Source organism: Harpia harpyja, chromosome 8, assembly GCF_026419915.1.
Source record: "Harpia harpyja isolate bHarHar1 chromosome 8, bHarHar1 primary haplotype, whole genome shotgun sequence".
NCBI classification, from domain to species: Eukaryota; Metazoa; Chordata; class Aves; order Accipitriformes; family Accipitridae; genus Harpia; species Harpia harpyja.
In genome coordinates, this window is record NC_068947.1 from 48,371,791 (window position 1) to 48,396,300 (window position 24,510).

At 46.7% G+C, this 24,510-nt stretch overlaps 1 long non-coding RNA gene across 1 annotated transcript; it reads right to left on the reverse strand.

The window, feature by feature from the left end:
- Positions 1-173: 173 nt before the first annotated feature.
- On the reverse strand, positions 174-7,338 carry LOC128145070 (uncharacterized). The gene is made up of 6 exons (XR_008236324.1): positions 6,879-7,338; positions 5,211-5,457; positions 3,255-3,310; positions 2,736-2,849; positions 1,984-2,013; positions 174-227 (listed from the first exon to the last, which is right to left on the reverse strand). It is a non-coding gene; the product is annotated as an uncharacterized LOC128145070 (long non-coding RNA).
- Positions 7,339-24,510: the final 17,172 nt, after the last annotated feature.

The window sequence follows — 24,510 nt, forward strand, 5'->3', positions numbered from 1 at the left end:
CAATGCCCCTGCTTCCCCTCTGCTCTGGCAAGTCTGACGGCATCTCCCACCGTCAGCTGGGGCACAGCAGCTACTCCAGCCCAATACCTCCATCTAACCAAGAGCCAGCAGATCAACACTGCACAGGACGGTGGTGAGGGGCTGGTGTGAGGAGCCCTGGGCTGGAGGAGCCAGGGGGGCTGCAAGGCAAGAGGGGGCACTGGCAGAGCTGGCGAGGGCAGAAGTTACTGCAAGTTGGTAATGTGGTGCATTAGTAGAGATGTGTGCATAGGGGAAGCCATCTAAAGCTAAGTTTAGCTCTAGTCAACACCATCAGTCTTTCACTTTCATGAGCACTAAAATTGACTGAAACTCACTCAAAATATGTATTTTTAAAAATGGGAAAGGAAAAGAAAATGTCCGGTTCCTGTAAGATGATCAATAAGAGCCAGTGCTAGAGATGACTTTTTCAGCCACAGAGAAACAACTGTTATTGTTGAATTGCTCGGGAACTTTGCCAGTGGACAAAGATAAACTAATAATGTCAAGGAGAGGAGGGGTGAGATTGCTGAAACCTTAGCTACGGTAAGAAGGTTGATGGAAACGCTTTCAAGGGGCATGCGGCAGGCCTCACAGAAAGCAATCAACGCCAACCAGGCACGGGGGAAAGCGAGGGGTGGGAGAGCACACACCTACGGCAGCTCCACACTGCTGCTGCTGCAGCTGGTCAAACAGGGGTGGCACGGGATGCTGGATCGACCTGCTTCAGGGGCTAACCCGTGGCATGCCAGAAAACGGAGGGCCTGGCCTTTTGCAGGACCCTCCACACAATATGTCGTTGCCCTGCACTGCAACTCGGCTTCTCCCGCTCCCACGTAGGTGCGAAGCCCAGAAGGGTGGGCACTGTTGGGCAGGAGCAAAGGGCACCCACAGAGCAGCCCTGTGGCCCCAGGAACAAGTCACCCTCTGTTACCAGAGCTGCTTCAGACACAGCATCGCTTAACGCTGCAAAGCAGCCGCTACCAAAGCTTCATTTCTGCAGCTGCGACTCCTGTCGCCCAGGGCTCCGCAGTAATCGATTGCAAACCCATGCATCACCCAGAGCATGCAACCCTGGTGGACCCACCCACTGCATAGCATCGCACGGAGAGGACTTTTCTCCGGCTGCCAGAAAGCCAGCCCTTAAAGGGGGTCCGCAGGCTCTTCCAGGGCAGTTTACAGCGGTTGCTAGGTTGCTGAGTGTAATAGTTTTGACTGTGAAGGGCTCCAGGGAAAACGGGAGCAGTCACAGGGTCATAGTTCCCTGAGTTTTTGCCATTTCATCCTGGACGAATAGTAAATCTCATTCCCTAAAATAAAGCCCTTTGTATTTTGCGAAGCAGTGCACCGAGGGCTTTTTGTCACAAGACCCTGTTATTCCTAGAACACCAGCCACATGACACCAAGGCACAAATTTGGGCCACGGTATCCACTGACAATAAATGGAAAGGCCCTGGACAGACCTCAATTTGTGCTTGGGAGAGACAGGCTGTTCTGTCTAATCCTGACCTTTTCAAAGTTTCCAAATACTCACTTCCATTGCTAAAGAAAAATCACAGCACATTTTGGGTTTTGTGCATTTTGCTCAAAATTTCCCAAAATTCAAGGGATGACAGACCAAATCCCAAACCAGCCAGTTCTCTGGGTGATGCTACAGGGTGGGGGGGAAGCTGAGCCACGGGGTGCCGGAGGGGCTTGCCGACGGGCACAGAACCAGCCAAAGCAAGAGACAAACCCAAAACCCAGCAGTGCTGATTTCCAGGGCTGTCTTCTAACTGCAAAATGATGTTTCCTAGCAGCTCACGCTCCTGTCATCAGCAGTGGGGTAATTAGGCCCGCCTCATCCTCATATACTATTGATATATCACTGGGTCATCACTGGCTGTCTGACAAAGGACGCTGGTGTTTTGTCCCCTGTGTTGCGGAAGGGGAAACTGAGGCACAGAGGAAAGCGAAGTCACTTACCTGAGGTTATTCAGCAGGCGAGTGGGACACCTGGGACTAAAACCACGAACTTTCAAGAGCCCAAGGTCTTTCAAGTCTCAGGGTCAGCAAATATTCAGCTCTGAGTACAGGTATCTGTTGCTAGTTTTATGCACGGGGAGGGAGGGATTCTCCTTTGCAGCATTTAGGACCCTGCAGCCCACGTTGATTTGGGCCTTTTGGAGGTTGCAGCCTCATCACTTTCAACAAGAAGAAATCAAACCCTGCAGGGATGGATAGAGCCTCAGGTTACCACATCTGCAATGGGAGTTAGGGCACATCAACTCTGCAAGCACCCCATCAAAGCCTTGGACCTCTGACCTGCCAAAATGCGCTTTTTAGCTAAGAAGTTGTTTACATGACCCTCTCAATCCTCAGCCTCTCTGCTAACAGAGATGCTCATTTGACGCTGACGCTCGCTTCTGCAAGGGCACCTCAGCCCCAGTGCCCCCGGCTCAGCATGCCCAGACCCCCAAAAAGTCACCGTAAGCACCCGTCGACCGCTCAGCCCCACCAGCCACCACGCAGGCGGGAGCCCACGTCTCCAGGAGAGCCCAAGCCCCTTGCTCCCCTCCCTCTCCATGTTTGTGTTGCTCTTTAAATGGCTTTGTTTTGCTTAAGCATCCCTTTTAAAGCAATGTTTAGCTTCCAGTTGGAATGAGCTCCAGGAAGCATGGCCGGGGCCCTGCCTGGAACAACGGCCTGTAATTTACGGTGAGTTATGTTTCAATTACCTCGGTGTTATAGCGTCTTGGTGAGGGCAGGCATTATGTCATGTCAGGGATACGGGCGAGGGAGAAAATACAGACGCTCCCATTACAGCCAGTGATGGAGCAGTTTTAATAATACTGCAGGAAAAAAATAAAGAGAAGGGGAGCGCAAATGACTTTCCAGCCATACCATTACTGCACATTAGTAACACAGCGCAGCCAGGGAGAGAGAGGGGGAGAGGGGAGTGGGGAAAGGAGAGGCACAGCTGAGTGACAGGGAAGAGGAAAAGGGAGAGGAGATAGAGGGGGCAGAGAAAGGGAAAAATAGGGTGAGGCAGGAGGAGAGAGGGAAGGATGGAAAGAGAAGGAGAGAAGGGCACCAGTGGAGCAGGGAAAGAGAAAGGCAAAGAGGCTGAACGAGAGATGCAAGAGGAGAGGCAGCAGGAGAGGAAGGACGAGGTCCTCGGTGAGTTACAGAGGGATGTCGGCTGCCTCAGCCCCACAGCTCTCCCACCCCACAGCCCGCTCCCGTGCCCCCTGTACCTCCGCTGGCCCTGGCTCACCGGCTGGCTGCGGGGAATGGCGAGGGAGGTGAGAAGCTGCAGGAAAGGGGAAGAGAAGCAATAGTTATTAGGCTTTTGTGAACGATATTGCTTTGTTGCTGGAACAAAGCACTCGACTTTCCAATAATAACAATCTACTTTTTTTTTTTTTAATCAAATTTCCTTTGTCGTTGTGGCTTTCTTTAATTTTGTTTCGGCAGGGTAAGCCTCTCACTTCCAGCTTACTGCCTCAATCGCTGCTCTGCCTTACTCTCAGTCACTCCTGCCCATGTGCGCCAGCCGGCTCTCTCCTTCTTTATTTTCTTGACACAAATGGCAGTCATTGCTCAGAGAATGTGCTGGGTAAGCCTGCTTTGTAATTCAAACCTTTTATTCAGGTTACCGTTATGTACTAAAGAGGAAAATATGTATTGGCTAAACAGCCTCCTTACCGACGGTCCCTTGGCTGGGAGGGGAGAGCTTGGGCACCGGACCTCACGTGGACCTGCTGCCTCCCTGCCCCGCTCATCACTTGCCTGGAAATCCAGCTCATCCTCACTGCCATCTGCCTTCCCACCGCGGGGAGAAAACCCTCAGGTCAGAGATGAATTTGTGCCTTTCCGTGAGTGCTCATACTCGACAATGGCTTGCAAAAGCCAAGAACTTTGGGCATATCAAATAGTAGTTTGAATGAAACATGAACAAGTGAAATCTTGCCTCTGTCTGGGTAATTTATACCAGTATAACTACGACAGATCAGTACTCCACTAGTGTAGGCTTATTCTACCAATGCAATGCCATAAAGCCCCAGCATACCTAAGGCAGGGATTTCCCACCATCACAAATGGCTTCATGTTGCGATACCAGTAAAAATAAAAGCTGTCTCCCTGTCCCTCAAATTTAGGATTTCCAGAATACTGTGTTAGTGGACAGCATGGATAATATTGCAGTGTTTCAAGTTGTGCACCTGCAAGCCTTTCAGTACTGTATCCGTACGGTACCATTGAATGCAGTTGTGTAAACGTGCTCTGAACCAGGCGCTGGCACACGATGCCACGTCTCTTGTGCACGCAATAAGGAATGCAAGCCAGCCTTATGCCAGTTATGAGAAAACAGGACACCAAATGATCTGGTTTAACGTTGAAGGAACACGCAGTGACAAACCCCGTTCCAGTATGAAGCCTGCAGAAACATTTCCCCCATCAACACGCTCTGACGATCAGTGTGAGTTTGCACTGCATCAACAGCTTGCCACTGTGTGACTGGCATTTTTGCCATTCAGGTACAAAGATCCCAAATGCTGGTTCTGCCTACTGTTGAACCTCGCTGCAGGCTTCCCAGCCCTGCTGTACAGCGTGCTGTGTGTTAGCCTGTTTGCAGCTGAGGGCTGCAGTTTCCAGAGTGGTACTTCTTTGTGATGCTCAAACTTCACTTGCAGCATCAAAGCAGGGAGGCGGTTGTGCCACCCTTCTGAAGGCACCCGGGGAACGCTGCGGTGGGGCACATACAGTGCAGGTAGGAAGATTTCAGAGGTCAGGGGACTGCTACCAGCAATTTAAAGTGGAGGCTCCCTTGAAACATTCTCCATCCACTGGATTATCCCAGTTTTATAGGAGGACACACACAACAGAGGAAATTTTTAAGGTGGCCTGAGTTCTGTATTAAGAAGTTTACCTTTTCTGCTTGTCCCCTGATAGCATGGATGATTTTCTGGTCAAACTGGACTTTTTTGCCTGGACTTTTCAGGGAAGATTTCTATTTTGTCCCTGGACCTCCCTGAAAAGGACACCATGGTCTGCCTATATTGTCTGAGGTGTAGTCTGGAGATTGTTGTTCACTTAAGAGTCTCTTTGCCTCAGGGAATGTTTCAGAGGAACTTACATGGCAAATGCATCTAGTCTGCATTATAAACAGGACATATTTCTCTTTTCAAGTAGAGATTATCTTGTTTACTCACTTTTTTATTTATCTGGTGCCATGGGGATACCTCTGCACAGGCAGGTAGGATTCAGTTGTACGCAGAAAAGGGCAACTTCATCCAAGCAGTCCTACCGCAGCCCCTCATTTGTCTTGCGGCAGATTTTTAGCTGTGAGAATCTGAGAATCTCTTTCTTCCCTCCATTTCTGAGCTCACAGATGTTAAACACAGGCGATGCAGATCTGATGGTCTTGTGGTTCCAGCTTCTCCTCTTTGTTTCCAGCTGCTAAATCACATTTAAAGATGTTAACAATACACAAAATACCCCCAGCATATGAGTTCTCTGTGCAAGTGATCACTGGAGCTGTCACAGGGGTATTATTAAATTGCCAGGGAGAAGAAACACATCCCCCTGGTTCTGAATGGAAGGGGAGGCATCTGTAAGGCAGCCTCTCAAACAGGAGGTGGCCCACGCTTTAGAATATGTTGAGGGCCCCCACACAGGAAAACTTTATTTTAGGAAGCACAGACTAAGCAATTCACCTGTACTGTGTCTATTGGTTTCCAGAACTCCATTGTGGTTAGTCATTAAAGTCATATTGCAGCCCAGTTCTCATCAATGGATTTTTTTTTTAAACACAGCACAGCGACTAGTGTCTTTACCTGCATAAATTTCCATATGTTTTTTTTTTAACCTAAACCATGAAGCGCCTGCGGCATACGCTTTTGGGACGATTGTGAGTAAACACGTGGATAGCGGCATGTTTGCAAACAGCTAACGCTCTGAGACACCAGCTGATGGAAAAGCGGGTCCTGGGGCACTAGGGGAACTACAACAGAGATTTGTTGGGCAGAGGGGGATATCGCTTCAATCCTTTTCACGTGGGAGAGAACTGGCCACGGATGTTATGGGAGGGCTGTCCGTCACACACTTGGCAGAAGAATTCAGAGCTCCCCTTTCCTCCTCCTGTCAATAACAATATTCCCTCACAACTACAGCTTGCTGTCCACTTGGCTGCCTGTGGTTTCTCTCGAGACTGCAGGATCAAAAGCTTGCAGAGTAACTGGGTCAGAGAGTCTCCTTAGAGGAGACTGTGCTGTGTTTCTCCTCGTTCCAGCCACCATGTTAACCGAAATGCACCGAACAAGTGGAAAACGTGGTGTCAGGTAAAATAATCAGGCTTACAGCTGACTTTGGAAAATTTGGGAAATGAGGAGTGGCACAAAATTGACTGCTTCGAGAAATTTAGAACGGTGGATCCTAAAAGTCCTTCTGTAGCACAGCCCTGCCCCATCGCTTTGGTTTGTATAATAGGATGTATTAGTATCCAGTTACAAGCCAAAGTCCACTAGGGAGTGGAAGTGTGAAGCTTAATACAGTATCACAGAAATGGAAAGCTTCTTTAATGGTACAGAAGGGACTTGCACTTGAAAGCATTTAACAGAGCCTTGGTAAGTAAACTGTAGTAATTGAGCTAGCAAAGGCATTTAGCTTGAATACTTTGTATATGTATAACAAAATCAAATAAGCACCAGGAAGAACTATTCTTCAAAGCAATAATTTGAAATGCTTCTATTCCCTCTCTAGACAAAGAGCACTTACTTGTTCCAGCGTGCACACTTCATTGTGCCATGAAGCTACGGTGACTCCTGGTTTGCGAACACAAAAGGATTTAAAACACAATGCATTAATGTCAAGCTTCATACCTGCAGTTATTTCTAGTCCACCAGGGAATACAGCCCTCCAGCTCCAGAACTTCAAACTGAGAACTCAGCTGATCATGGCATCCTCTGGGACTAATCCTCCCTCTGCTTCTCTCAACTCCAACTCTCTGCTTTCCCTGAGGATCGCTGTTTATCTGGAAAAGAAACTGGGGTGCTGAAAGGCACGGGAGGGGAGATAGATAGACAAATAACAAGCATGAGCAAACTGCCAAAGAAAGCTTCACTGTGGTCAGTTGTATGTCAGAGACAGAGAAAAAGAGAGGAAGAGAAGAATGAAAGCTAAGGACAATACAAGCTTTAAGGATCTGACCTCTATACCCAGCAGAATTTTAGTGATGACTATAAGAGGTTGTCAACGGTCTTAATAACAGCTGGGTCAAAAAACACCCATTGGGATTGTTTGTTTTCCTTGAACTGAACCCTGGGATTTTCACTAACTAAAATTTAAGAAGGAAATGGAAGCAAAAAGCAGTGTTATGCCTTGGAAGCTGCTGCAGGGCCTTATGGGCGTTGAGCTTTCCTCCATTCTCCACTGGGAGAGGGTCTTCCTTAGAGGCGAGTCCTAAGCTGAAGGTCTGAAGAACTGCCCTTGCCCCTGTGGCACCATATTAAGTTCTAACTTTGCAAGGTTGAAGTAAAATATTTTAAGGGCAGTGTTTTAAATGGAAAGTGGAGATCCAGTCTGAAATTTTAAGTGGAGAAGTTTTTCATTTTTACCCTTTTTTGGTAGGAAAACTTCTTGTTTGGGGTCAGCTTTACATGAAAAACTGTGGTGAACAGGAACTCACTAGACATGAGTTTGGTTTAACCTGTTTAGGCTCCTTTGACATTCAGGAGAATTCCAGTTCAAGAATTTTCATCTGAACAGGAGGAAATGAGAAGAAATTATCCACTGAAAAAAAAAGAATAGAACCTTTAACCAAGTTTTGGGCACAGATTTGTATGCCCATGTGTGAAAGGTGCTGAGAAGTGAATAGAAGACAAGGCATGGAGAAGGATGAAAGCAAGGAGGAGAAGAGACATAGACAACAGAGAAGGCACAGGATCTAACGTGATGCAAAGATGGAGGCTCACTTCAGAGAGAAGACTTCAGGAAAAGAATCAGTTGCAACCCATGTTGGAAGCAGGGAAGACAAGAGACAAAGGAGTGACTTTATCAGACCTTCAGATGCTGTAGGAACATGTGTCTTATCAGCTGGGAAAGGCACATCTTCAAACCTGTACAGCAAGCCTAGCTTTTGCAGTAAAGAGTATTCCAGAAAATGTGGACCACCAAGGAGTGATGTTGATGACTGGACAGCAGGGTGTCATAGCTAAAACGGTGAGAGCAGAGCCGAGGATGAGACGCTAGCTTTGAGCCCCTTTATTTAAATAACCAAATAAGGAAGAATCCAGCTTAAGCTACAACATACTGGATTATTCTTATACAGGTACATGCAACAAAACAGTGTGATGGGAGAAAAAGGAACACGAGATCGTTACTGCATACAGCTCTCCCACTCCCCCAGTTAGCAAGGCATGCAGCTATTTGAAAAAAATTGGGGCCCAACTGTTCTTTCTCTCTTCTTAGTGAATTTTCTTACCTCCACCGTCCCAACCCACCACCCACCTTCCAAGAAAACCAAAGCTCCAGTGATTTGTTTGTAACATTTAATTCTTACTAGAAGAGCTTATGTTACCAGGCTTAAGGAAAACAAAGAATGCTAAACAACTTAAATGGCCAACAACTGACAAATAGCAAATAATCAAAGCACTCAATTCAAACATAAATGAGGCCAGGGATTGCCTATTATTCTGTCTTTGCACACTACCCAGAAAACAGGCAGAGGGGGTGCATTCTTGGTCAATCCCTAGGCACTGTCAAAATAAACATGATTAATAGGCTATAATTTACCTGCACAAATAATTCAATGAACAAATACAAACAACAAACAAATTTGGGCAGCTGCGATCAGATCTTGAGCAGAATAAAGCAAATTCACTAAATAAATTGCTATCAACTAGTCCTAGTAATTGCATTCCATCTCCCAGAATGGCTCCTGGATTACTTACGGAGCCCAAAAGCCTGCCAAGCATTTTACAGGCTGTGTCCATTCGGTGCCTGTGAGAGTGGATTCACTGCCTACACCCAAATCACTGAGCACTTGCATTTGCATTGACATTTTTATGGGGCTTTCTAGCTTCGCAAGTGTTTTCTGAGGGGTGAAGTTTAAAATAGCTCTGGTCCTCTTGCAATATTCCTGATTAAGTAACAGGATCAGACTAGGTTTTGCATTCTTTCAGCCACAGAAATGACTTACCGGGGGCATTAAAATAAGACCCCCAGGAGAAACACACGCACAGGTTATAGATAAGCCCTCAGCACTGCATTAGCTTGCCTTGTTATTTGCTCTCCACGTGTCTCGGTTGTCCTGGGTTTTAAGCTTGAGTCACAGCCCAGCAGAGACCCTGGAAGTCTGTGCTGTCTTTAGCCAGCTCTGAGAGAAGCGGGTACCTCTCCTCCACAGACCAGAGCTCTGGTCTGTTTTGTGACGCCCAAGCAGAGCTCTCGTTCTTTGGAAGAAATGCTGAACGCAGCTTTCCTGGGCCGTGCATCCTCCCTCCTCCCCGCCTCAGCCAGGCAGCAGTGCCGAGCGTGGTGGGTAAGCGCAGGTTCCACGACAAGGTAAGATAAATGGAGAAACATGCGCTGCAAGAGATGTTTATTGAGTGAGATGCTAAATGAATAACCCAATCAATGCTGTAATATTTAATTCGATACAAACTTCAGATTGAGAGTGTTCCCCATTCATTTTATGCTGTCACAGAAATTGTCGTTCGTTAGAGCAGCGCGCTATCATTAAGGGAAAGAGGTTTCCAGCAGCGAGGGGCTGGCTCTGGGCTGTGCGATGGGTACAGCCTTTGTAAGATGGTGAGCGACAGAGAGTTCGCTACTTTCCTTCTCTGCTAGGGACTTTGGGGAAGGTGGGAGATGTTGTGCTCTTCTGAAATGCTCCCACCCTCTCTAAAGCCTTGTGCCAGCGTAACATTTTCTCCATGTGGCCGGGAGCACTTTGCAGCTGTGTCTATGCTCTGGACTATTTGGACATGCCAACCATGAGTTTAAACTGCCCTATTCTCTCCCTCTTCTGGGCTCCCAGTTCCCTGCTGGGACACTGCCACCGCTCACATTCTCACCAGAGAGCTGCAGTCAGGGATGGCAGTGGCGGGGGGAAGCGAGGAGCCATGGCTGCGTCCTGGGAACTCGGGCAGTGCCAGCTATGCAGCAAAAGGAGCAAGAGGAAGGAGAAAAACTCTTTTCCTGGGTGAAGTCCTGGACCGTCGACCTGCCCTTGCCACGTGCCTGCTCGGTGTTCAATGTACACATCTCTTCAGCACTGTGAGGAAACTGCAAGGTCAGGTGCAGCGTGCCAGCACACCCTGCTTGCACTTGGACTAGCTTGCAGGCAGCCCTGCCTGCTGGCATGCCGTCGTGCCGCACCACCGGCACAAAGTGCTCACCCTCTAACACACGTGCATTGGGATGCCATGGCAGACGTTGCCAGCTGGCTGGGCACCCCTTGCTTGTGACAGGTGGCACGTTGTCTCTAAATCATCCTGGCCATCCTTATTCAGTGCACCTGGCACCCTGTCCCCCACATTTATAGCTGCCACTCTCATAGATCTCAAACCATCTGGTACAGCTCTAACTCGTCCTGTGCTTGATCGGATTTCCTGAGCGTAATACTTGACCAAATGATGCTTGCAACTCCTCCCCTGTCCCATGCTGCCTCTGATGGTTGTTATTCTCTCTGGCCTCTGCCACTGGCCAGGTTGTGCCAAGATCCAGGATAATGTTTAAAGCATGGCATGGCATGGCATGGCATGACTGAAGCCCCATTCTCTGAAGTAGCCTAGTCTCTTTTTCCTAGGGATTTACATGAAAGCAGCCTCAGGTAGTTCAATATTGATTTCCATGCGGGTATTTGAGAAACGCATTCATTCCAGCAGGTTGAATACCTTCAGTGGGTGTCCTTCAAAGCCAACTTCACTCTTGAAGTGATCCCAGTTAGCTTATTCATTCCCTTCTCAAAGTCCTTCATTCTTTCTTCTGCCTCTCTCTTTGCTCTCTCAGGCAAGTCCTTAATTATCCCCCCAAGTGTTACTCGGGTGAAGCAGCTGAAAGCTGTGCTTTACATGTCCTCTGATTACCCGCAGAGGACTAATGAAATAAGGACAGATTTAGCAAGTCTGGATGCACATGTGTTTGCATGCTCATTTAGTTCTTTTAGTTCTCCCCTCACAAAGGAAACCAAATCCTGCTGGCACCTGGTGAACTTCTCCACTGCTTTTGGGGAGCTGACACAGGCACAGCGTACGTTTCTGTCAAGCCTCAAGTGCTCTGAAGGTTTCTAAATCAAGATAATTTATGAGGAACTGTTTTGAAAGGAGAGCACAAAACCTCCGTATTAATTGGGGGTGATCTAGAATGTAAAGCTTATGTCAATGTGGAGATAACTGTGAATACAAACAGAAGCAACACCCTACTCCCCTTTCCTATCTAACCTATTCATCCATTCATCCATTCTAACTCTACCTCCTCTTCTCACTTCTCTTATTTTTATGGCTGCAAGAATTCATGTTTCATCCACATTTCAAAGGCTGGTGAGTAACCAGAACTTTGTCGGCATCTTCATTTTAAACTGAAAAAACAAACAGCCCCCCCTCAGCCCCCCTTCTCCCAGTCTGTTCCTGCCAGAAACATAGCAACCAGCACGCACAGCTTTCTGCAGGCAGCCTAGTTTGCATTTAATTAGTTCTGTGATATCCTAAACTTCTTTCAACCTCCGCCCCCAGAACATCGCTGTAGAAATCCTCAGTCCGGGAATGGCATGATGGAGCTGTCAAAAACCCAGCATCTGTGCCAGGAAGTGTTTAGAGCTCTCGGATTCCTGAATTGGGACATGACTTGCCTGGAATATACTATGCTACCAGGAAAATGAAGCAATGTACCGCTCTGCAGAGGAACAAAGGTAGATAGGAAATCTAACCCCCATTTTATAAGCTGGGACATGTAAGGCAGAGATATGAAGCTACCTGCTCTCAGAGCATCTGTCTGGCTTATCAGTAGCCACTCCAGGACAGGCACCTGCTCTCCCCTGCTGGGAGAAGACAAGGGTTTTCCAAGGTGAGGAGGAATCTTGTGGGACAAGCAGTCCTAATTCCTAGCATCTTCTTTTCACAGCCATGCATCCCTGTGCCAGCTGTGAGTAGGACTTCGTGAGTCTCATTGCAACAGGGCTTATATTCTCATGGATCACCTTTAGGTACTTAGTCCAAGGGCACTGAACAGAAAAGGCAGGGTAACTTAACACTGGAGGGAAGGGGTTTGTATGGACCAATACGGTAATGCCTTCTGGGCACCCTACACTTTGTCAAATGAGAGTGCTCAGGACCCTTATCAATAAACCCCCCTGCTTCACCTTGCAGAAAACACCACCTCCAGCTCCATGCAATTCCCATTAGCTCCACCGACTCCAGCCCAGACCTGGGCCCTGCCACCAAGGCTTCTGCTTGGACACTGCACCAGAAATTACCGAAAATGGCAATGCAATCAGCGGGTGGCTGAATCGAGCTGGCTGCTGGGGATCCCTGTCCTTTCTATTTTCCCTCTGCAGTCCTGAATTTCCACCCACGGATCAATCATTCCTGTTCTCCCCTCCTCCAAGACAACAGGGATTTCCCAAGAAGGTGTCAACCCCAGTGACTGTCCAAGGTGGCCGCTGACATAGCTGCCGTTTCTCCTCTGAGCAAAGCCTCCCTTTTCTGTCTGCTTACCTCTAACCCGTAGCTGATAAGTGCCAGCCACAGGAAAGCTTCTCACAGTTGCCTGCATTTCTGCTAGCCACAGCAAACCCGAAAGCTGGAAAGCAAGCAGAGCTAAAGCAGGCAGAGCTAAAGCAGGCATCGATATTTTTAATCACTCCATCAGCCCACTAACCCTCTTTGATACTTCAACCAGGCTTACGGTTGGCAAGAGCGTTGCTGACAACGGTACCCGCACGTAGAGATGGGTCCTTTTTCTGTATGTGACCAGTGCAACGGAGCTTCTTGCTCTGGCCATTCGCAACCTCTCGGCATGGGAGGCAGCTGCATTCACCACCAGGACTCTGCAAATTGAAGCAGAGGGAGCATTCGCCTCGTTCAACAGTTCCTCCCTCCCACCCCCTGCCACTCTGCTGCTGTTAAGCTCACTGCAGCTTCAGCTGTTTTATCATCTCATTTGCTTTCTGATCTGACACCATCCTGCCATGCAGCTGATCAAAGGCAGAAACCAGAGTGCAGCCGGGCTGAGCAGCCCCAGAATTCAAACAAACATGTCACTTCCCATCTCTCTATGTTAGACAACTTCACTTCTTTCTGTTACTGCCTCTTTTAATCTCTCCCTCCGCCCATACACACACCCCTTTGCTTTCTCTTCATCCTCTACATTCATTTCCCATGCCCACATGCTGTCACCTTTTACCCTTCCTTTTTTGATCTTTCCCATCACTTTTCCCCCTTTTCCCCTTGCCTCCAAAGTCTCTCTGTCTTCATGGCTGCTCTATTTCCTTCCTCCTCTCTCTTCCTACTCTTCTCAGCCTGTTGACAGTTCTACTTGATTGCTTCAGCTTCTGCCTCTTCCTCACTCTTTTTGGAGACTCTACACTGTTTCATAGGAGGGAAGTCACTTTTTGGGGTGTGGAAGTAAGGCCCCAGAAGGGGTGTTGTTTCCTTCAACGCCATGGGTAGACTATTATTAGTATCAATATTATCTTTACGCATGTCCCCTGAATCAGTAAATGACGCCCTACCATGAAGTCTTTCATGGATCAGAAACCTCTCAGCACTTGAAATCCAGTGCAGGGAAGAAAGAAATTTGGAGGTTCGCTCCTGCAAGCAAGCAAGGAAGGAAGAAAGGAGAGAGAGCACGAAAGAGGAGACAAAAGTGAAAAGAGAAGGAAAGAAGAAAGAGAAAAGCAAAATGCCAAAAGGTATTTTGGACTTTTGGGGAGGGTGGGGATGACAGGCAGTAAATACAAGCAGTTCAAATAGAAAACTTTTCATATAACGTTGCTGAATTCCATTTTAAGGTAATCCTCAAATAACTCTTGCGTCTCAGACTGAACTAGCAATCCTTGGAATGTCTCTGGTAATTCTCTCCATCACCTGCACAGGACTACAAATTACTCTTAATTCTGGATTTGGTCTCACATTTCAATATTTCAGTCTGCAACCAGCTATCACTCCAAATTGGGAAGGAGACCAATTCAGACCTGTGTAGGTTAGGAAATGAGTGTTGAGTCTGATCCCTTATGGCAAGCCCAGGCTTTTGTCCCTGATGGTAGACAGACCACATACATTAGAGAAAGGCATAGGAATCACATGTGAGACAGGTGAGATAATTTTGCCTCTACTTCCCTACCCATTAGGGCTCAGCTGAAGCTTCAAGTGTTGGAAATGAAGTTCCAAGGCTCAAACTAATCTGCAAAATTTGTATTGAGATCTGAACATCTCTGAGGTCTTCAAGCAGGCATTTTGGTCTACACCCAGCTTGATTAAAGTATTCCTGGATTCAATTAACTGAAATATAATGGGATTATTTCACAACACGCAATCTGATTTTTTTTTGGTTAAAGTGAGCGAGCGGGCGATGATTACAGGGCTTAATACAGCAGGCCTTGCTGTTCCACTGGAATCAAAAAGTGACATGAAATTAGGTCAATTTAGCCAGAATTTCTTGGGGGAAGCTAGGAATGGGGGAAAATATCTCTGGTTTTCCTTCATAAGATTATTTTTCATTAGATAATTCTAAAAATGTATTCCATTGCATACTGTATAACAGAAGAAGAAACAGTTTAAGCGAAAGACACTTCATTTTCATCAAAATACACATTGAATCAAGTGTTAAATACATACACAAAATTGTTTTCCCAGAATATTCTCTAATAGAAAAAATCTTACAAAAATTAGGGCTTTAATTCCAGTTCCACGTCAAGCCCATTTTTCAAAAATCTGAATCCTGGGTGCGGACAGTCATGTGTTTTGTTTTGATCAATACTGCCTCTTGGAACGATGGTCAGCACAAAGACCAGGCTCAGGGTCGGCAGCAGGCACCCACCTGTGTGACGTAGCTGCATCCAGCCTGGGAGTGAGTTCCAACACACCGACGGCCCATGGAGCACATTTGGAAATTCCACCAACCATCTCGCTCTCCCACCTTGGTGAAATGAAATGGTTGCCCTCCACAGGGGCCAGTGAGAAAACTTCCACTTCACTCTGTAACTTTAGACCATTTTTCGATTAAATGCCCATCTGAGGGCTTTGCTAGCTATGGCAGTCCCAGAGCTGAACAACCGGCTGAGCTCCTAAACATCAAATTCTCTTGGTTCTAATCCATTAAGCGGATTTTATTTACAATATCTTTCTACGTCAGTAGCGCAGATAGTTCATTTTTGTAACCAAAACCCGCCCCTTACACATCTGCAGATGCTCCCACATGAATATGCTCTAAAATTTACCCTTGTCCATCATATTGGGGTACTTTAGCTTGTGGTGCTCCTTTTGAACCTCCTGACGTTGCCAACTGAAGGTGTCTCTTGTGCCACAGGACGCTTAAAAAAAACACCTAAAAGAAAAGAATTCACAACCTATGGTCCCTAAATCCCAAGTTCTCAGCTTAATAATACATTTTCAGCTGTGCAGTTCCAACATTCATAACTAGTGCTGAGAAAATAATTTGCAGCCAGTAATTTGCTGAAAGAATTTAGTCCCTTTCTCTGCTCGCAGATGGTCCCTGAGCAAAATCAAAATTTCCTCGAATGTACTCATTATTTGAAAATACTCAACACATTTTTGGCAGGGCTTTTTTTTTTCCCCCTCTTTAAAAAAAAAAAAAAACAACAACCCTTGCAGATTGATCACAAAAGCATTGCTTGTGTATTCCAGTTAGTATTCTAGCCATGAGCTGCTGGTTTGTTGTGATTAATCATAGGTTCATAGTATGGTTTCCATTCCCCCACTGGAGTGAAAACAAAACCCCCGTAATTCTTACAGTCAGGTGTAGGCCTTGAAAAAACCCTGGGGCTTTGATTTCCCTTGGGAAAAAGGAGCAGGGTAATTAGACTATGGAATTTTAACCCTTTTAGTCTCTGGTTCTCCCAGGCTTTCCCACATCTTTCATAGTACCTCCAGTTCCAGTTTCATGTGGCCTCCATACAAGGACTTGCAATGATGCAGCAGGGCCACGTATTTGGGAGCGTGCGTCCTAATGGCACACCACCACATGTAACACCCCCTCGTGCTCCCCGGCCCCATGCAGTGAAATCAGCTCACCCCCGACTAGAGCAAGAAAGCAGCCACGCAGAGGTTGCAGGACGCTGCGCTGGAAGCATGTGAAGTATGGGACGAACTGGAGGGTGCACAGGGACTGGGGTGGACATTGGAGTTGTCTTCAAATTTGTGAGACCTGACAGGCTTGGATTTGTAAAGAGTCACTCCAGAGGACAAATAAATAAGGTTTCAAAAATTGATTGATAGGCTGGGTCCATCATTTAAATTCCATTATCTTCTTGCACGCCAAGGAACTACATGCGAGGGAGGAACTTAGCATTGCATTTAACTGCGCTCATACCAAGACCTAGAAAAGAGGAGTGCTATTTACTTACAAGCTTGTTAAGGCTACAGTAGACCCACCAACTTCTTATTCTGTCCTCATATTCTGCTCACCCGCTCCCGCTAGCTTTGGGTTGTCCTGCTCTGCTCGTCCTGCTGGGACACTGGAATTCATCCAGGGCTGGGTGCAGGCTGATAGCCTAGAGCTGAAGGGATGGGGCCACAACCTGGTGCAAATCCTCTGAGCCATCCCTTCCATCCACCAATTGCTCTCTTTCTGTGCTAACGTGTGCTACTGATGCAAGCACAGACAGAATTGTGCCGCTCTTTGCAGCTGCTTCAGGGAAGAATCACATTTACATTACTAAATGCAGCTTTCCAGTAAAAAACACAGAGTGAAGTCAGAAGACAGCGTTTGATAAAAAAGAAAGAGACTTTAAAACAAATAACCCACATTCACTAACATGTATTCAAATACAGACAAGAGGAACAGTGGTAAAAAAACCCAACCCCCCTGACATTTGTGCTTCAAGCAGCCTTTATCACAGAGCATGCGGTTTTTATTTTGACTGTTACCTTTCCTTTTGATAGTCTCTTCTAAATCACTTCTCAAACAGACATTTCTTCACTTCCCCACATGTCCTCTGTGGTGTTGCGGGATCCTGTCTCTTGAAGATTTATTCCGTGTTAGCCTACCCCAAGCAATGACCAGCTGTAAAGGTGTAAAAGGCTTTTCTGCTTCTGGAAGGCATTCTGTGTCCACAGCGGAGCTCTGGCAAGAGGTCTCAAATTTGCCTTATATCAGGAAGACAGGACAGAGATGCCTGTCTTGCTGCTGCATATATAGAACTATGACAATTTACAAATGTTTTGAGAAGAAAAAAAGAGGTTTTTCAAAGGGATGACGTTTGCATTCAAATTAATTTACTATATGGGCGATTCTGTTTATTAATCATATGGAGGAAAACACCTCACAAAGCCTTTGGGATGTATAAGGTGCACTACGATAGCCTGGCTAGATAATTGGTACATGTAGCCCTTACATTTTCAACATGCCACTAGATTTATGTTATTTTTTGAATTTTGTGACAGGATGGTAGAAACTGAGGATTTTCAGCAGATGGAAATGGGCAGCTGCAGCTAGCCTCAAAGAGAAAAGAAAGGATTTTCATGACATTTACAGCAACAAAAAGCAGAAGCAAACTAGCTGTTGAAGATGACATCAGTAGGTTTCAGAATTAGCCCTTTTTTAGAGTGGGTGATGAGATTCACGCCATTCAGAACTACTGTTTTTGAGCTGTATTCTGGAAAACACTGGAGCAGAGAGTTTAATAATAATAATATTCTGATAGTTGTTTCTAGCTTTTTTGATGGCAGAAAAAGTCTTTTAAAAAAAATGGAACTAAAACAAAGAACAATTCAGAGACAGGAGGTCAATTCTGTGGCAACTTCCATGGCAATGGAGACAAAAAAATAAACCACTAAGAGCTTTTATAAAAGGTAGCTTTTTCATGGCTAGAACATTTTTCTGTCTATTATAAAGTTAAAAAATAAGGAATTTCCTCAATCAGAAAGCAGAGGCTGAATCACTCCAAACTTAGGATGTTTGAAATATAAGGCAAAATCTCAGTCCAAACTTAGGAGTTCATTCCACCCCCAACACAATTCACCACAGCCCTCTCTCCCCCAAGCATCTGAGTGTCTTGAGTTCAGATCCAGATGCAAATTCCTTAACTTGTTAAAAAGTTGCACCAGTTAAGAAGTCAGAGAAGGACAAACGTTACAGTGTGTGGGCTTAGACACCTCTTGAATCAAGAGGGTAAAAAAAGAAACACAATCTTTCCTGTTATTTAAGCTCAAGGTTTATGCCAGACAGTACATGATATTCTAACCAAAGGGAGAAGGATATAGCGAACCCAGGCTTTATTAAGGTCCGGGAGTACATGATTTACTTTTCATTAGATTTAGTTAGCAGCTAAATAGTAATTCAGGCAAGAGTTCTAGCCATGCTTAATACTTTAGTCTTACAACAGAATAATATCTCCAGCATCATTGAAAACAAACATTCAGATGGGAACAAATTAACTCATCTCAATTCAGCCAGCTGCAAAGACCTCCTTTCTATTACTGCCATTTCAGAAAAAAGATGTCAGCCATTTCCAAATCACCTCTTAAAAATACATGACTTTTGCATCAAGCCTGTAAGGCCATAAAATTCAGCCCCTTCAACCCAGTAAGGGAGTCACTCCCTGAGGTCCCCATGTTTTCTTGGAGAATGCCCTGCAAGTGGGGGGACCATCTCGTCCACCTCTCCCTGCCACAGAGGCGGCACCAGATGAGTGGTCATCCAACAAGCCGCTGTCATAGTTTTATAGGTCACCTAAAACTGCACAAAGCAACCTGCCCTAAACTATTCAGAGGCCCAGGTCTTACCCATCAGCTTCCAGAGAAGGGCACTTACCCCTGCAAATACACCAGGGCATCAAAAACCCAAGGAATGCAGCCTCTGCTTTGACACCCATTTTGTTCATGGGCGATCAAATCCTTTCTATTCCTTTATCCACTGTGCTGTGCCTCGATAACGAGCACCTCCAGCTCCAGGCAATACAAAGCAAGCTGCAACAGCAACAGCAAAACCCTCACTTGCTGTCTGGGACTGACTTCTGTGCTAAAAGCTAGAGCAATCTCTCCTCTGCTTTTCCACTTAGAGTTTCTCTGATGCTTTCTGACTAAACAAGAACAAGCCTCATTTATTCTTAGAAAAGTTGCTGGGTCACCCTTAAGCCCAAATTCAAGTTCTGGTGGAAAAGGCTTTTCTGCAGACTGCATCTGAAAACTGCCTACTCTCAAATCCCACTTCCTATCCCAAAGCACTTTGAGGAAGTTTGGATACACATCTGAACTTTTCAGCTTGATGTAGTCTCTCCCTGTGACTCATAGAAATGTTTCCATGAATATTTAATTTTTTTAAGTTCCAAAAGGAAAAAAAAGGCTTAAATAGGGAAAGAAAAAGACTCAAACAAATACCATAGCTGCCAACATCTTGTGACAGAAAGTCAATAGCTTTTAAATCTGCATAAAATTACATACATTTCCATGAAATTACCTGCATTTGCATATAGTGGTGCTTGATGCTACAAGGGACTTGCAGCTCCTCCCCAAGACTCCCCAAATCCTGGCTTCTCCCACCGGCCCAGCAACGCATTAATTCTGCCATCCTTGAGCTCTGAAGGCACTGGGAAAATCCAGGAGGGAACTGCTGGGGCATTTCCACAGCCCAGTAGAAATTCCTGTCTGACCAGGGACATGGGCCAGCAGCTTCAGGACATCTCCCTGAGACCCTTCTCCCTTTCCCCTTCCCTTCCTCTCCTCCTTGACAGTCCCAGGAGGAGGTTGGGGAGGACAACTTCCAGCAGGTAAAAGTCTATCCTCCTCCTTCCCATCCCTGTTCCTCACCACATGCAACGAGGGGACGGTGCTCATAGTATCACCTACTAGGTGTTGGCTCCAATCCTTGGGGGTATCAGGGGTCCCCCTCAGCCCCTCACGAGCTGTGGCAAGGCAACCCACCGGCACCCTGTGCAACATCATGGGTTGGGAAAGGAGGGAAATAGGGTCTGGTGGTAAAAATGACCAGCCCTAGGGGTTTCTAGAGTGCATGGAAGGGGAAAAGACTGGCCCAGAGATGGGGAGTGTCTTCAACCAGAGCCGAGGGCAAGTTTGAAAAGGCATGGGCAATACTGGCTTTTATCCCCAGGCAGAAGAAGTGTCTCTAGGGTATCACAAAGAAAGGGGAACCCCAGCTACAAATCATCTGATTGAAGGACTGCCATCCCAAAACATTTAAGCACAGCAGTTCCCAGTTGCTATGATGGCTGCCATACCTTCCTGCCCCCCCCAGCCCTGTGCTGCTCCCCTCAGCTGTGTCAGTACTTTTGGGGCAAGCCCAGGAACCCCAGTTCACATTGCAGCCCTCACACTGGGGGAGCCAGCGAGGCTGTGGGCCCAGTGTGTGTGGGGGGGGAAGTGGGAACTACCTGCCAGCAATCTTAGTGCAACTGGAAATCGCAGCCTTAGAGACAGTCTGAGTCTGGGATTAGACAAGATATGTTGCTTTTTACTACCTAACAAAAACCAAAGATAAGTTTGATGAATAATTTCTTCCTGCAACAGTTTCCAGTTGTGTTTCTAGCAGATATGTATATTCTGGAGGCTATCCCCAGGACCAGCAAGCATCCCAAAGAGACAGCTTCTTCCACAGTCCTCCCTCAGGTTAGGAAGAGAGCAGGACATGAGGAGCTGTGGGTTTTGGTTTTTTTTTTCCTGCCTTGTCATTGCAGCCGCTCAGCCCAACAGCCAAAGGTACTGTTTGATGTGCTCAGATTTCCTCTGGTAACATTTGTCCACCACAAACTGAATCCAAACCCACCAGCCTCCTTTCACAGAGGCCACGAGACAGGTTAGTAATGAGTTGGATCAAAATGGGGAGTGTTTTGTATCCCACCCCCAGGCCCTGGCCTCCCTGTGTGTAACTGCTTTTGAAATATATTTGGTAACACACCGAATGTATTTAAAGGGATTGTGGAACTGGCCAATTTTCATGCTAATTAAAGTGCAGGAGATGGAAGTGAGCTGTTTGAAATACATTACAGCACCGAGGAAAACATATTGTGCGCTATCTCATATTTTTCAAGAGCCCATATTCAAATCCACTTTCAATCTGTGCGCAGTGTGCTTCTGCTGCTGCCTGCGTTACCAATCCACAGGCAGCGTCCGTCCTGCCCCTGTGCTGGCCCAGCCTTTGGCATGGGATGGACCTGGATGCAGAGCCTGTCCCTGGGGACAGAGAGAACTAGGTCAGTGGCTTGGAAGGAGCCAGAGAGCCAGGATCCCACATGGGAGGAGGCGGGGAAGGGAGAAGATTACTAATCTCCACAGACAGCATAGCCAAAGGGGACAATATTTAAATTTCCCACAGCGGATGCTCACAGAGGAGAGAGCCCAGGCTCACAACGGTGTTTCTCTTGCAAGGACTTGGGGAAGTGTGAGGTTCAGTTAAGTGTCTGGGGGAAGGGAAATCTCATGCAGAAAGGCATTTGCAGAGCGTGTGAGCATCCTTTCCTCACCTCCCTGGATAGCTAGTTGGTCAGGTCACACACACTGTCCCAGGTAGACAAGAGCTAGACCAGCATCTCTGTGTAAGGGGCATAGGTGTAGCTTTGACCTGGATTTCAGCTGCTCAGGCTGCATGAGCTGCTTATCAAATACAGAGCAACTTACTTACCTGGCAGGTCCGTTGAGACCAATTGTTTTGTCCTATTTGCCCAGATAAGTTCAGAAACCCATTTCTTTGGGGGACATTAAATGCTGCCCTTTTGTTTATACACAGTTCCTTCCTCTACAGGAAGAGACCCCTTCAAAGTGCACGTTCATGTGTGTGAGCTAGTTTCAGCATCTGGCTTGGGAAAAATCTGCATGTCAATTGATGGGAACATCCTTGTGTACTTCCCAAGGTAGCGGTGCATGTCCAACAGCCCTCCGGTTCATCTCTGCACGTACCTTTGCCTCCCTGCAGATGGTGGGTGGCAGAGGGGATGATCTCTCCAGGCACACATCCCCATTCCCCCAGGAAGACTGCAGAGAGAAGGGTCTCTTTCTATGTAGACACACCGTCGCTATAGCACTCCTGTCTATGCATGATTGCTTGTATGTGGGAATTACTTGGCTGTTTTCCTTCTGTTTTCATCTCCTTGCCCTCTCTCGCTGTCCTTTGGATACAGGGGCTGCAAGTCCCTGGGGCTGGGAGCTACCAGGCTGCACTGTCAAGTGCTGAGCAGTATTTCTTCACCCTGAGGAGGAAATCTGCTTCTTTAAATATTTCTCTGACTCCCTGACAGCTTTTTGACAGAACATCCACTCCCCTGTTTACAGTAGCATTCAGTGGCAGAAGACATCTCTATCAGGGCACCCTCTCTTTTGCAAAGAAAGCCCTATTCCCAGCTGGCAACAGATCTTCCTTCCCTGTTTCAGTTCATATCTGAGTTTTGTCCCCTGCGTTATCTTCTGCGAGGGCCTCATTTCCCAAGCCAGAATTTGGAGAGACAGCTGCCCTGAGGCTGGTAAGCAGATTGCAAAGGTTAGGCAGCAGCAGGTGAGATGGTAAAAAAGAGAGGTTCTTCCCACTTCGGCTCCACCAAAGGACGGAGGTGGTGGAATAACAGCAAAAAGAGCAAACCCCTGTTCTTGTGAAATAAAGGCAAGTGTCTCTCTTAAATGTTAATTGAGAAGTTTTCCTTCCTTCAGAGTCTGGCAAGTGATGTGCGTGGGGGTGGGAGGAAGACAGGAATTACCTAACAATATCTGGGAACACCCTGCAATCCCAGGGATCACGTGGTTTTGGAAGTGGCAGCAGCTCTTCGGAGGCAGCTGAAGTAAGCCAAGATGACATGTTGGAGTAGCGGAATTAGCCAGCTTTGATGCTGTTTCAGCTTTCTGGTGTCAGGTTCAGCTGAAGTCCTTGCCTTTGGAGAGAAGCCATCACCAGTCCATTAGATCGGTTTCTGACTTAGCTCTATCAAGGCGACGTGGCTGACTGGTCAATGCAGTAACGAATTTGAAGAGAGATGTCTGAATTAAGTCATCCCTAAAGAGTCTCTGAAAGAATAGCCTGGTTTCATGAGCTTGTGGTAGCTTTTAATAAGAAAATGTGTTCTTTTAATAAGAACAATATCTAGATTGCCTTTGTGACATTGGAAATCATTGAGTGCTTAAACCCTGCTCTACCGGTGCCTGGCAGTTTACAGCATGAGTGGTAAATAGGAGTACTTGCAGGAATGAAGAGATTGATTAATAGATGATTCCCAGTGGAGCATGGACCAGAATATAACAGGGTTGGCAGGGACAGCCGGTGCATCAGGTGCACTTTGAGGTGTGGTGCTGCCAAGATTTCTTCTACAGTGTCTTCTCCATGTAAAGGAGAGCAGGACCTTTGCTGATGCTGGTGGTATTCAGGTTGGTTTGTCCTGCTCAAACAGAGGGTTGAGAAGAACCACCTGTCTATGGTAAGCTGAGCAGCTTACAAGGTCCTCCATGTCGCAAAGACGCTGAGAAAGTTAGGAGTCGCACAGTCTCAGGAACCTCACGGCAGCTATTCCCAGGTGTTCCTGCTCTTTACGATGCTCAGATTAGGAGCACAAATAGTTTTGCCTCGAAAAGCTGTCTCTTTGGCAGAACCACAGATACTTGTGTTCAGATGCAGCACTGTGCGCTGAGTGTCACCCAAAGGAGGGAGCGATGCTCTCCTACAGGATTTCTGGAAGGCACTGCCATTGTTCAGAGTGCAAGTGGGCTGAGGAGTTTAACAGATGGCTGCAGTGAGACATGGACTCTCTACAGATGGTGAATTCATTCCCTCCGAGATCAGTGGTGGGCTGGATGACAGCCCAATATGGTTGCAGACTCCAAAAGCCTGTATTACCCCCACACACCCTGTTATCATGACATTTTCCTCTTTGGAGAAGGCAAAGGGATTTAGAGAGACAGACACAGACACGTACATGGGTAGGGAGAAACCAGAGAAAATGACAGATGGCATAGAAACAGGTATGTATCCCTCTGAGAGGCTGTCAGCATGGGAAGAGAGGGCGGAGCAGTTATTTCTTCCCTTGGGGACATCCCTTCCAGTCCACGGACATCCACAGGATGAGACACCTTGGTTTTCAAAACATAACTTTCATAAGCACCAGATCCCAGTAAGCAAAATCACTGAGGATGGCATCTCTGAGAAAATGTCCCAAGAAGCCTTTGTCCTGAAGGATTTTTTCTTTGAGACCATGGTCACATTTTTAAACACTGGCCAATACTAGTTAGAATGATCTTCTCTCTGGATTTTTTTGCAACCAGCTGTTAAAAGGCTAGAAGCCTTTTCCAGACTTGATGAAATCAGTGGAATTAGACAGCAAATGGCTTCCTGCTGTGAGCA